We start from the raw sequence: 13038 nt of genomic DNA, 5'->3' as shown, positions 1-13038 counted from the left end.
CTTGTTTCTGGTATAATTTACAGCCTGTCGGAATTTAATATAAATATGGCTAATAAGTCGCCGCTGATTCGCTCTTAACGTCCCTTCCAGTGGCCCCCCGACCAAGACGTTGATGGCCTAATTTAATGAAATCAATCCCCGGCACGTTCACACGGCGAAGTTTATTTCCGCTGGGCTTGCGTTGTAAATACTACAAATACATCAGCTTCGGGTTGCAACTATTTAATATCCTGAAATGTCATGTCCCAGGCAGGGGGTGTATTTTTTAAGAGCATCAAAACTATCCCTCTGCTTTTTCTTTTTTAAAGCCTCTAAAAATAAAACAGGAGTTTGTTATCGCCCATCGGAAAGTTTAATAACCACGATCTGCTGGCAGCTGATAGACCGTGGCTAAGGTCAGCTGTATGCTAAGTTCACGAGGGGAAAAAGAGAGTTAGTTTGAGTTCTGCAGAAGAAAAAACAAAGGGGATTAACTCCTGATGAGGAAATCAACAACCGCTGATTAAAAGGTATCTATATTCAAAAACTAAAAATAAATGTGTTTCTATATTGAATTTACATAAAGTCTATGCCACTCCTAATAACGATATTGTCTAGTATTGTGATTGTAATGTCTTCCTTATATGGTAAAGCGTTGCGCAAACTGTTGGCGCTATATAAATCCTGTATAATAATAATAATCATTTAGAAGTTTGTAAACTTATTTACTGAAGATGCCCACAGGATAGACTTCTTCAATGCACTGAGAGCATTTCACTCTGCCCTGTGAATGGGCACTTCTTGGTGTCACCACTTGGAAACATCATCACAGTGAACACAGGAAACGCCCACAACGTAACATCATCATTGCTTGCTGGAAACAATGCATGATGGGATATGGAGCCTTGAGAAATTTAGTTTGTATCACATCAAGCAGCAGGGAACAGGCACAAAGCACAATGGGAATCCAGGAAGTTGTTATAAACGACGGGCAGAAGGAAGGCGGCACTCACTACATAAAAGGGATTTTTTTTCTAGTAAGCTTAAATTGTATTATTAGAGACAACTCTACTATGTATTCCTATTACAATGCGTTACAGCGTTGCATCCTGGGAAGGTTACTTCAGCAGAACATTGATTAGGAAATCTCACGAGATCTCAGGGAAAGGCATTTTCATCCCCTGAGATGATGTGCATGGTCACATGTTATAACAGGAGAGGCTTGCTCCAAGCTCGCTCCCGGGATGGACTACAATCTCATGTTTAGTTTACGGATTTCTAATGAGATTGTAGTCCATCCCAGGAGTGAGCTTGGAGCGGTGACTACTTTACAACCAACACAGAGACCATGGCGAACACAAGTAGCCCCCCTCCAGGAGGAAGGACAGTGTCAGCACTAATTCAGTGATGATTGGAGGATCTACAGCCGAGTGATACACAAATAAGAAACATTGTTGTTCATAGTTAAGATACTTACATTAATTTTTAGGTTTAACTCCTGAGTTTAGTGTCACTTTAAAGATGAAGTTTACCTTTCAGATCCTGTTATAGCTATATTCAGGGTGTAACATAAACCCTAATAACATCAAAATCCCTCATCCAAATGCCAAATCATACATAAACCACCGACCTCCCTGCTCTCTGCTGTGTTGCACTAAGATACTGTCAATCATCTTGTCATATCCCCAGGGCAAAAGACTAAGTTCAACATTTAGGGAAACATCTGAATTATTCACCACCGGCCAACTTTGCTTCTGCCTGTCCCTCAAGGCTCCGTTATTTCCCCAATGGGTGGTGCCATTTTACCTCTTGGAAAGTGCAGAGAAGCCAAGCTGCCAATCAAAGCCTGCATATCTGAGACATCTCCACCCTTCCTGCGATAGTCATGTGCCACTGCTCTCTGCAATCATTCGAAGTAGAGATGGGCCTGAGCTTAGTGCAAACACAGTTCGCCTGACTTTGCCAAAGCCCCCTCAAAACCTTGACCAACACAAACCCCTCCAGACCCAGCAGTTGTGGTGGGGACTTTCCTAGGGGGCAGGAAATGCACCTCTCTGCAACGGATTGGGCTGGGAGGAGGGGTGGCAGTCACAGTTTTGATCGGGCTCGGGCAAACTCAGGCGAACTGGCTTTGCAACAAGCTCAGGCATATCACTGGTCCTAAGGGACCATGTCACAATAGCGACTCTGTCACTAGTCAGCACAGGGCAGGGCAGCACATCTAACATTTCTATGCTGCACTTCAGAAACCGTTAAAGTTCTAAAGTTCTAGCCTCAGCCTGTAACTAGACAGTGAAAGAAGAAGCAGCAGACTGATGAGCTTATCGTTCTGTCTCTTTGCTCTCTCTTCCTCGGCATACTTCTTGCACCTCCTTTTGCTGTATCGGCCTCTCTCTGTCTGAGCTTTGCTGTACAGGGACTGCAAGAGGCTGATGCCAAGTCAGGTTTAGGTACTTGCACTGGTTGCTTCATAAAAAAAAAATTAAATGAATGGTGAATGCATGGGTTTCCTCCGGGTACTCCGGTTTCCTCCCACACTCCAAAGACATGCTGGTAAATTAATTGGCTGTTCTCTAAGTTGGCCCTCTATGTATGTATGCGAGATGGGGACCTTAGATTGTAAGCTCCTTGAGGGTAGGGACTGAAGTGAATGTGCAACTATGTAAAGTGCTGTGTAAATTGTCGGTGCTATATAAATTCCTGTAATAATAATAATACAGAGCTGCATTCATTGGTGTCTTTCCTATCTACCTAAAGTTTGGCTTTAATGAAGGAAAAATGTCATCAAAAGTCCAGAGCAAATGGGGAGTTTTTTTCCTTTTACCCGGTGCACTTTACGAGGCAAAATTGCCAGCGGCTTCAGCCGTTCTTTATGTCCCCGCGCCTCGAGATCAATTATAACAAATGTAAGATGGCTACACAGGAGAAGCCATATAGCCTGACATTAATGGACTGCACTCTTTTACCGCCAAGCAGTAAATGCAATTTAGGAAAAAAAACAAAAAAACTTCAAAACTGTCATCATGGAGCAACGCCGGCGCCTTCGATTCCAGCTTCCAAGTTCCTTGCTGAGGTATTGTTAGCGCGAGATCAGATATTGGCGAACAAAGTGGAGGGAGGAAGAAAAAGGCAGAATCTGTTTTTCTTCTGCAATTGCTGGACGCGGGATTATTACTCCAGACATCTTGACGAATGAGCGCAGTTTAGCTTTCCAAATAGGTCTATAGTCCATCAGTGGTAATCGCCATATGAGGAATGGAAAGGTACGGATGCTGCAGAAAGTGCCCGGAGCTTCCGGTGCTCGCAAAGACTCGTCGTTCTCTCTTAAAGCCCAGCTGAACCTTCATTCCAGGTGCATCAAAACACAGTGGGCGGAATTTATCAAACCTGGAGCAGACAAAAACTGGAGCGGATGTGCATGGCAACCAATCAGCTTCTCTCTTCAGTTTGTTCAGTTAAGATTTGAAAATGAAACAGAAAAGTTGATAAGTTCCCTTCAGGGCCTGTTCACATGAGTTTCAGGTCCGGATCTGCAGACGCGGTGCTACTGATGCTGATTTTTTTTGCTGGAGTGGGGCTAGTATGTTAGCTGCAGTGCAGTGCGTTTTTGACGCGTTTGCGTTTCCTGTGACATGCAGTATTTTTCTGTCGTAAGCTGAATGGACTGCGCACGTGAGAACTGTAGCCCATAAAACACATAGGGATACATTGGGATGCATTTTGAGTGCAGGAGCATACGGATCAGGTCAGCACACAAAACGGACGTCGTGTGAACAGGCACTTAATGTGTCCAAGGTTACAGCTCATTCAGAAAGCAGCCACAGCCTGAGAGGAAAAGCTTGTTCCATGCCAGCAGCTGCAGGTTGGCACACTTGCTCTTGGTGGGGAAGCAGGAGTCTCCCTGCAGAGGTCTGACACTCCTATTGAGTCAGACCTATAGTTTTGCAATCAGCAAAGGTTATGATCCCCACTGATTGGAGAGTTGTATCTCTGACTCAGCTAGGGGGAGTATCAGACCTCTGCAGAGAGACCACTAATACCACCCAGAGACAATGGCGTATGGCCGCTTTGGGGCCCGGGGGAGTGGGGCCCAGCCAGATGCCGTGCGGGCCGCCTGGGTCGCTATGGCATCCTCTGCTGGTGCCTTTCACCGGCGGCTGTGAGAAGAATGCGCTGCTGTTTAGATCACTGACAGTAATCTGTGCAGCAGCGTGCTCATCTCACAGCCGCTGGGGAGTTAATGAGAGCCAGCAGTGGCGGTGTAGCAGGCTGGACCCGGTGTTCTGTCGATGAGGAGGCGGGCCCGTGGTCAGCAGCAGATGAGGAGGCGTGGCCTGGTGACGGAGAAGGAGGCGGGGCCCATCAGCGATCGTGCAGGAAGAGGAGGCGGACAGGTAAGGAGTGTGACCAGCCCACTTGAGGGTGACCTGAGGGTGAGAGTCTATGGTGGGCTCTGTAGGGTCACCCTCAGGTGGGCTGCGTGGGATCTCAAGTGGGCACTGAAAGGGGCATAACTAGAAGTCACAGGGCCCCATACAAAATGTTGCTATGGGGCCCTGTGATTTCTAGTTACGCTCCTGCCCAGAGAGTAATGGCTGCATGTTGGCAGGGGCAGGATTTTGTGGCTCACTTACAAAGCAAACTGTAAGACATTGAACTGCCTCAGTTTGATGCACCTGGATTGTATTTAGAGAATTTAAACTAAAAGTTCAATTGGGCTTTACGAGGAAATATTTCATGATCATCTTTAAAATGTGTTTAAAGAAGGTAAAAGAAATAGCAAGTGTTTATCTAGGTGAGAAGTATTAGAGAGTTTCACACCCTGCAGAGCTGTCATATGTTCAGAGGAAGGACATCCATGAACACATATGTTTCTCATTTTCAGCTTCAAAAGAGTAAATTAATTCCCTGGAGATTATGACTGACAGTCACAGCTCCCCACAACTGACGGTTCACACTGATCGCAGGTTAGCGAATGCTGCGAGCATTCAAACATATGAAAAATGGGAAACGAGCTTTATATGTAAAGGAGAAAAGTTGAAGATAATTATAATCTACATTATGTCTCTATCTATCTATCTAATATCTATCTATCTATCTATCTAATATCTATCTATCTATCTAATATCTATCTATCTATCTAATATCTATCTATCTATCTATCTATCTATCTATCTATCTATCTATCTATCTATCTATCTAATATCTATCTATCTATTTATCTAATATCTATCAATCTAATATCTATCTATCTATCTAATATCTATCTATCTAATATCTATCTATCTATCTATCTAACTAATATCTATCTATCTATCTATCTAATATCTATCTATCTATTTATCTATTTATCTAACTAATATCTATCTATCTATCTGGTATCCGTGCCGATGCCGAGTATTTGGGCGGGCCCAAATGCTCCGATGCCTAGCCCAATACCTGAGCTTCCGGTATCAAGAAGGCGGGCAGTGAGTCATTCCAGGCAGTGAGGCTTCCAGATAGCTGAGCAGCCGGCTCCAAGCTCCCTCGTCACTTGGTGACAAGGGACGAGGGAGCCATCGGGAAACCCACCCTGGGAAATGATATGCAGCCATAGCCGGAGTGCATGTGGATAGGGAGCGGGTGCAAAGAGGCCACAGGAGATCAGCAGCACTGAGATGCAACAAAAGATTCAAAAAGTGAAAACAAGTATCATAGTAAAAAAATACAGAAGTTTTTTTTTTTTTTATGATACATACTGCTTTAGCAAGATAAGTGTTATTCAGTCAGGATTTATATTTAATGACGTGCAACAGTTTTCTAAAGGAACTTTACAAAAAAGTAATAAAATAAAATAATGGAATAAATTCCCTTTAACTTCATCACAAAAAAAGAAGAAAAAAAAAAATCTAAAATGACCGCTTGTGGCTATTTTTCCTTTACAGCTCTGAGCACACTCTGCTTATACACACGCGGCATAATGTATTTGTTGAGCCAAGCTCCTACAATGTAGAAAAGCAATTTATTTTAGCATAGCCCATGTGCTGCTAAATTAACCTTGATGAATGTGTTGGGAAGGTGGAACCGGTGTCATCATGAAATAGAGGAAGATCGAGAATCTGTTTATTCAACATGTTTTCATCCACAATCCTTCAAAATAGTCACCGTCATCCCTCGCCCGGGCCAGCTCTTTACACATTCGGCTTAGGTCAGCCTGACGTCTGCAACGAAGAGCCGGCGAAGGTTCTTTTTTCTTTACTGTAAACCGTCTTGTGCCGGCGGTGGGGCTCCCAATTAGACTCAAGATTTTCCAAACTGCAGAGGATTGTGGGAAGGTTGTAGCAAATAAAAATCTTAAAAGCTTTATCCCCTTGCAGGATAATAATATGTGGTCACTATCTGCTATCGGGTTCATGGATGCAGGTCAAGGTGAACCCAAAAAGTCTTACCAAGGAAACACACATGTAAATATTATGGCAATTGCTACTTCTGATAAAATCTAACAAAATGTGAGCTTTTTTTTTTTTAAACAATGTTTCTACCGCCAGCCAGGTTCTCATGGTAAAAAAAAATTCCTTGTATTGAAACCCAATAAAAGTAATTAAAATAATCATACAATATTAAAAAGGGATTCATCACAGTTTTTTTATATTATATGGTTATTTTATTTTTTATATTTGTTTACATGAAATCGTTTTTTTTAAACTTCAGAACCTGTCTGGTGGTATAAACCTTGTTACAATTGTTACATTTGATTGGATTCTGTAGTTTATTATATTTTGTATCTTCCCATGTACTGTATCTTTCTTAGAAGTAGCAGTTTCCATAGAAGTGACATATGCGTATACTTGGCAATAAGTTTCAAGCAAATAGTAACCTGGTATCAGCAATCTGAAAAGATATTGTGTATTGTTTCATGCTGCCCTTTAGGCCCGGTTCACAACTGGGCGTTTTGTAGCGCGTTCCTACGCTCTGCAAAGCGTTCAAATGCCGAAATCCCATTATTTCCTATGCGTATGGTTCACACCTGGGCGTATTACAGGCCGTATGAACGCACTACAAAACGTCCTACGCCCAAAGAAGTACAGGAGCTTCTTTGGGGCGTTTTTGTCACGCGTTTCCATTGGGATACAGCCAAGTAGCCCTCAGAAACGCGTGTTTGTCACACGGTTTATTTACCGCGAACCGTGGTAAAAACGCGTGTCACGAAACACGCGACAAACGCGCATATTCGATACGCCCTGGTGTGAACCCAGCCTTAAGGAAGTGGAGGGGGGTCATTGTGGATTCATATGTTTACAGCCAAAAAGGCCATCTGGTCTATCCCATATCGAGCATCGTCTCCATGGCTGGATTTACTTTCTCTGCTGCCCCAATGCCAGGTTCCTAAATGTGCCCACCTGTATGCAGGCTGCATACAAGTAATCTCGGCGACATCACTGGGATCACTTGTACAAAACAAGCGTTGGCTTCCCCGCTGTACATTTAGCCCTGCTTGCCCAAAGCCGGGCTAAATGTAGAAAACGACTACCCGGCCGGCGCCCGGAACTGCATGTCACGGGTGTCGGGTGATAGGAATTCCACACCCCTGCTGCCCCGAGGCCGGGCCTCGGTTGGCCTTGTGGGGGAATCCAGGTCTGATCGTCACCTCTGCATACTTTGGAATTATGTATGGGCAAGAAGATGTTGTATTTGTCTTAAGAAAAACAATTCTTTGCCAGCTTTCATCTATCCTCACAGTGGCCACACATCAGATCAGGTCATGAGATATATTTATCAGCTATATTGTTCATCTTACGGGCATGCCTTCCATTGCGTAAGGTGAGTTTACTGTTTAGCTGTATAATACTCAAAAAGAAGGATAAACGCACACACAGGAGATGGAATTGAAATAGGTGAACTTGCCCCTGGTATGGAGAAGTATATTTCCACCTTTGACTTTACCAATTGTGTTTAAAAGAAGAGTTGTATGTTGCCTGGTATTGCACTTGGATCCTGTGGTATGTCTGATTATGTTGCCAATAGAGGTGATCCTGGAATTTGGATGGCATTAGATTCAGACCAAATTTCATGAATCTGGACATTCCACCCTATATTGTGGGTGGGTATAAGCCCACTTTTGCCTTGTATCCACTTCTGTTGTTGCCTGAGCACCATCCGATTGACTGCCAGTACCACCAAGTCCCACCATTCTATCTTTGGATCCAAAGCCATCCCTATGATAAGGCAGCCTGAGGCTCTTGCCTCAGGTGGGATACCTTTTGATCCTGTAGGGGGGAGGCACCCCCTTCCTTGCCAGAGTGTCCCAGGCTGCTAAGAGCTGGACAGGGAGATGTATAAGGGCCATACACAACTCCTCGCTCAGCTCTTGGCACTTGGGATGCTCCGGCCAGTGTCCCACTCCGCTTCTGGCTTCTCTGGATGCTTTTTGGTAACCACCATCAGAACTGATAGGGTTGTGTTCAAGAGCTGCATGTTGGGATCAATTTGAAATGGGCCAATTGGTGGGAAATAGGAATTAGTGAACCTGGCTGGATGCACTATGGCCCCACCGTGGACAGGTCCTCTTGTGTTGAGCCTGAACTTGCACAGCTATTCCACTGCACAATGACAAATGCAATCTGAGAGAATAATAAACTTGTGGCTGTTTCCAGGAAATCAAGCCAAGGTCATCTTATTTTGCAGCGTACCGATATCTTATTGTGCCTTAAAGAAAGATTAAGAAAAAAATGGAGGTAACATTGAATGTATCTGTAAAAGCAGCAAGGTCAGGACGGGTTGATGGGAACACCTTTTGAGTGATGCAGAAAATAAAGAAGATGGTGCATGTGAGATGTTTTGAATGTGGGACTGACACACAGAGATTCAGAAAAGTCTGTGTGTGCACAATGCCCAATTCACTCAGATCAATGTAGGCCCGAGGAAGGGGGAGCTTAACCCTTCCACTGTTGAAAGTGAAAAAAAATTACCCAACTCAATTTCTTAAAAAGTAACAGGGTTCTTTGCAGCATAATGTCATCATCTAATAGAATACAACCTAATATTTTATTATATGACTGTACACACGCCACATGCTCCAATTTCCACCCACAATCCAAAAGGACACCACCTGGGTAATGTGTTAGCCTACACTAAGGCCAATTAATGAGTTTGACAGGGTTATTCGCAAAAGTGTGAAGAGTTTGGAGAAAGCAGGAGAAGGGAACAATCTAGGACAACATAGTGATGAACTGGAAAGTGAGCTGAATTGGAGACATTTTCCAAATTAGCTACGTTGTCTTAGATTGTTCAATTCTCCGGCCTCCTCAAAACTCTTCACCCTTTAGTGATTGACCCTGTTAGATTCAAGGTAGATTCTTGACTTGAAGATTTGTTTCTCCTCCTCCCCCTGTTAGATCTGTCATAATGGAAGGTGGAAACAAGATCTCAAGAGTAGGAGAGGACAGATCAGGATCTCAGGGTGGGAGGGGAGTGAGGGATGATATAGGAGTTTGTGTGGGTAGACTTAGAATTTTAGGGTGGGAGTGGATGGAGACATGATCTTTGGGTAGTAGGGGATGTTGACTGAGTCTTAGAGTAGGAGGACATGGAGCAGAGCTCTTTGGGTAGGAGAAGATAAGGTCTGGATCTCCCAGTAGGAGAGGGATAGATGGAGATGGGATCTTATAGTTGTAAGGGGTATTGACAGAATCTTAAAGTAGGAGTGGGTGGAATCAGAATCTCAGTGTAGGAGGGGTTAAAGCCAGTATCTCAGGGTAGACAGGGAAAGGGACAAGACGATAGGGCGGGGGAAGCAAGTCAAGAAGTTAGGTCCCTAGTATGAATGTGAAAAAGTTTCAGAGAGGTACACCAAGGAAGGTGTTCTGCAAACAAAAGGTGGACCAGGATCTCAGAGAAGGAGTAGTTGGAGCCAAAACAGGATAAGCAAGTTGAGACAGAATTTCAGGGTAGGAGTGAATAGAGACAGGATCTTAGGGTAGTAGGGGATGGGGCCAGGATATAAGAGTTAGAGGAAATATTTGGGTGGGATGAGAAGATGATGGGTTCTCAGTGTAGAAGGAGGTGAAGTCTGAATCTCACAATAGGGGAGGATGGAGATAAGTTCTTAATTGTTGTAAACGGTGTTGACAGAAACTAAAATTACAGGGTAGAAGGGTGAAGTCAATGAAGTTGGACCCCTAGTAAGCATGTGAAAAAGTTTCACGGAGACACACAGAGAAAGGTGTTCTGCTGAAAAACGGTGGATCAGGATATCAGAGGAGTGTGTGGAACCAGAAAAATAGAGTAGGAGTGGATAGAGACAGAAAGTTAAGCGGGAAGTCAAAAAGCAGAAACATAGAAATAATGTGAAATAATGTTTCAGAGAGGCACACAAAGGAGGGTTTTCTGGCTAACACAGGGTAGACCAGGATCTCAAGGTATCGGTGATGGAGTCAGTATAACAGGTGGTGGAGCCAAAATCTTATGGTAGACTCAGACGGTGACAAGATCACTTATTATGAAAGGGTGCTGACTGACTCTCATGTGTAGAGAGGGACAGAGCTGGGATCTCAGGGTATGTGGGGGTGTAGACATGATCTCAGGGTAGAAGAAGGAGGTCAAGGATGTTGGGCCCCTAATAAAATTTTCAGAGAGGCACACAAAGGGTGGTTTTCTGGCTAACATAGGCTATACCAGGATCTCAGATAAAGAGGGAGTTTGAGCCAAAATCTCAGGGTATAGGAGTGGATAAGAACAGGATCTTAAAGTAACATTGGTTTAAGAGAAGATCTTAGGGTAGGAGAGGGTGGATTTACAGCAGGGTGCCAGCAAACAAGGAATCACCTCCAAATGTATCTTTAGTCCACAAAAGCAACATCTGCTTACATGTTTCATCCATACTGGGCCTTAGTCATAGCAAGGAGAGGGAGGGGACATAATCTTGTGGTAGAAGGTGGAGGTCAAGGAAGTTGTGCTCAAAGCAAGAATGTAAAAACTTTCAGAGAGGCACACCAAGGAAGGTTTCCCGGCTAACAAAGGTTATACCAAACATCTTGTATTGTCTGCTTTCAGGTGGGATTCATACCCTTAAATATGTATAATGGCTGGTCAGACCACTTTAAGGGTTCCCATTAAAAAACACAATGTTACTATTTTCTATCACTTGACTCCTTTTGTTTCTTTGTATATTTTTCCCTTCCTCACTTAGCGCAGAAAGTTGAAGTAGAATTAACTAGAGACATCTTTATTGCCTGGCAATCGGCACTCACACCTGGCACACCATGGCAAAGCTTTTTGAGCATTTAATTAGGAAGACAGAAGAGAGTTTAATCACTTTATTAATTTTACTGGAAGACATTGGGCTCTTAGTGAGAATGTTCACAGCATCCTTTCTCCTCTTCAGGCTTGGTGTTTATGGAAAGGAAGCATTGTTTGTGAGCTGACAAGTGGAACATCAGAACTTGCTACCCCCCCCCCTCCCCCCCCCCCCCCCTCCAACCCAACCCCCAAAAATGTGGTTGTATCACAGGAGCATACATTAACATCTCCCAGTTTCAGCTTGTCTTGGTGACTAAGCACACCGGTTAACTCCGAGCTCAGGTGTTTTTAGAGCCACTGTGACATTGGGCTGTGATTAAAAACAAAACAGCCATTAAACTCTTCCAACTGACAAAGCAGTCTCCAGTGTTAAGCACATGGAGGAAGGTTTGTTCATTGCATTTACTGGTTTAGCAGCTGGTGGCCGTGAAGCATCATTCTTGGGTTCAAATCCACCGGGTATGCTCTTTTCTGCAAGCAACTTCTGCAGTTCCCCTATGACGTGTGGTTTACTCTTGGTGCTCCAGTTTCCAAAAACATTCTGGTAGCCTAATTGGCTTCCAAAAGCACATATGACAGTATGACTGTGTAACTGTGTTAGGGACATTTGAGAGCAATTTCCTCAGGGGAGAGTACAAGCTCTTCAGGAGAAGGAACTGGTATGCAAAGTTCTATAGATTTTGTACAGTGGGAGCATCAAAGTGTGAGCTCCTCAGGGGCAGTGACTAGTGTGCATAGTTTTACGGATTCTGGTCACCGGGGACAGCAGAATGTGAGCTCTTCATTAGAAGGAACTGGTGTGCATGGTTATGGATTCTGCACCATGGGGGCATCAGAGTGTAAGCTCCTCATGGGCAGGGACTGATGTGCATGAATCTTTGAGCTTCTGAGATGGAACTAGTGTGCAAAGTTCTATGGATTTTGCACAGTAGGGACATTAGAGTATAAGCTCCTCAGGGACAGAAACTAGTGTGCAGATTTGTAGATTCTGTCCCTGAGGGGCAGGAACTGCTGTGTGTAGTTCTAGGGATTCTGAGCAATGGAAACATCAGAGTGTAAGCTCCTCATGGGCAGGGGCTGATGTTCATGAATCTTTGAGCTTCTGAGGAGAAGGAACTAGTGTGCAAAGTTCTATGGATTTTGCACAGTAGGGAAATTAGAGTGTAAGCTCCTCGGGCAGGAACTAGTGTGTACATTTGTAGATTCTGTCCACTGAGAACATCAAAGTGTGAGCTATCAGGGGCAGGGACTCCCATGTGTGGTTCTATGGAATCTGTGCAATGGGAACCTCAGAGTGTAAGCTCCAATGGTGGCAGGGACTGTTCTTTGTGGTTCTATGGAGTCTGTGCAAAGGGAACATCAGAGTATGAGCTCCTCAGGGTCAGGGACTGGTGTGCATGAATCCATAGATTCTATACAACGGAGACATTCTAGTTGGAGCTCTTTAGGACAAGTGGCTTAGAGTGTAATCCTCTCAGGGGCAGGGACTAGTGTGCATATTTGTAGATTATGTCCACTGAGAACATCAAAATGTGAGCTCCTGGAGAGGGCAGGTACCACTGTGAGTCCGGAATTATGGCAGGGCAATCTTGCAGTTCCATAGAACTAGACATATAAGAACTGAAATGCTGGACTGAACTTGTAGGAAAAAAACAGCTCCGATATAAGACACAATAAAGAAGGTTTTGTCTAGACCGGAGCTCTATAATGTTACTCTGATTACACATAGTAAGGATAATACACTACATTTAAAATTCTCGCAGACGGAGCTGAAGTGGGGGC

The 13038-nt window shown here is 44.0% G+C and overlaps 1 protein-coding gene across 1 annotated transcript in view; it reads right to left on the bottom strand.

The window, feature by feature from the left end:
• The window catches only part of DIAPH2 (diaphanous related formin 2), a 909560-nt gene that overhangs the window by 148081 nt on the left and 748441 nt on the right, over nucleotides 1–13038 (bottom strand). The gene's annotated exons all lie outside the window — the stretch shown is intronic.

Source organism: Nanorana parkeri, unplaced genomic scaffold (genome assembly GCF_000935625.1).
Source record: "Nanorana parkeri isolate BGI_ZX_2015 unplaced genomic scaffold, ASM93562v1 scaffold62, whole genome shotgun sequence".
NCBI classification, from domain to species: domain Eukaryota; kingdom Metazoa; phylum Chordata; class Amphibia; order Anura; family Dicroglossidae; genus Nanorana; species Nanorana parkeri.
The sequence above is the reverse complement of the archived record's forward strand: the minus strand, read 5'-3'. Positions and strand labels throughout refer to the sequence as shown.